Below are 1,403 nucleotides of genomic sequence, written 5' to 3' on the forward strand. Positions count from 1 at the left end.
ATGCGAACACAGCATTAGAACATGGTATGTAAAAAATGCCACAGAATCGTTATTATTAGAAGTAAGAAGGTCAGGCTTGTGTAGGATGAAAGATTGCAAAGATAAAGCACTGTACAAGCAACTGAAAACGAATGAAACTGAAAATAGGTGGGTAAAGAAAAGAATGCATGGATAATTTCATAGGGATGTTGAAGATAAGACAGACAGAGAAAAAAGATGGCTGTGGATAACTAAAACTGATTTAAAACCGGAAACGGAGGCTCTAATCTGTGCTGCCTAAGAGCAAGCACTAAGAACAAATTACATAAAATACAGAATAGACAACACATCAGAAAGTGATAAGTGCAGAATTTGTGGACAAAATGGTGAAACCGTATGGCATATTACCAGTCAATGTACGCCACTAGCCTAGAAGGAATATAAGAGACGCCACGACAATATAGCAAGGCTTGTCCATTGGATACGTTGCAACAAGTATGGACTTGAAAGAGCAAAAAATTGGTACAACCACAAACCCGAAAGCATCATCGAAAATGATAATGCAAAGATCCTGTGGGATTTTATGATTCAGTGCGACCATGAGATAGAGAATAGGAAGCCAGACATAGTGTTAATTGAGAAAGAAAACAAACTATGCTGGATCATAGATATAGTATGCCCAGCTGACAACAAAGTATGCGATAAAGAAGAAAGAAAAGTCGATAGATACGACAGGTTAGCTTGGGAGGTTAAGCAGTTGTGATCGATGAAAACGGTGATAGTAGTAAAAATCTTGAGAAGTACATGGAACAAATAGGGACTGCAATAAGGGTGGAGCACTTGCAGAGAACAGCACTGCTTGGAACCGCTCGAATACTCCGGAAGGTGCTCGAAAAATAAGGGGTGTTACCTTAGTTCACTGATAGTGAACAGCTGACACCGTAGTACATCTCCAGCATTATAAGCTGTGCAAAGGCAATGATAATAATAATAATAATAATAATAATAATAATAATAATAATAATAATAATAATAACCATAAATGCCCTGATGCAGTACCAATGCCCTGATGCAGTACCATGCCCTGATGCAGTACCAGACAGTGGCTTTCATGGCTTCTCATCTTAACTGATTGGAAGTGTTATCGTGTACATTGTTTTGTCTTGGCATAAAAGATGGGCTACAGCAAATATTCTGCTCAATACCACAGATTTTCTTGTCAGTTGTTTGACCTTAACCAATTGAGCATGTCCCTTGGTGGCTGACGATATGTGCATCTCTGATCATGAGCAGAAGTAGTGGGGGAGCATCATAGTCATGTGTTGAGAGGAATTCTTTGGGGTTTGAATAATTTACCTCTGGAAACATGGGTGTTTCGTTCAACATCCTTAAGCAAACCTTATTCAGGGACCTTTTGAGCAGAT

General features: G+C 38.9%; 1 protein-coding gene across 1 annotated transcript in view; it reads left to right on the plus strand.

The window, feature by feature from the left end:
* Positions 1 to 1,403, plus strand: part of LOC106868843 (S1 RNA-binding domain-containing protein 1) — a 261,625-nt gene that overhangs the window by 61,191 nt on the left and 199,031 nt on the right. The window lies entirely within an intron of this gene.

Source organism: Octopus bimaculoides, chromosome 7, assembly GCF_001194135.2.
Source record: "Octopus bimaculoides isolate UCB-OBI-ISO-001 chromosome 7, ASM119413v2, whole genome shotgun sequence".
In the NCBI taxonomy this organism is placed as follows: domain Eukaryota; kingdom Metazoa; phylum Mollusca; class Cephalopoda; order Octopoda; family Octopodidae; genus Octopus; species Octopus bimaculoides.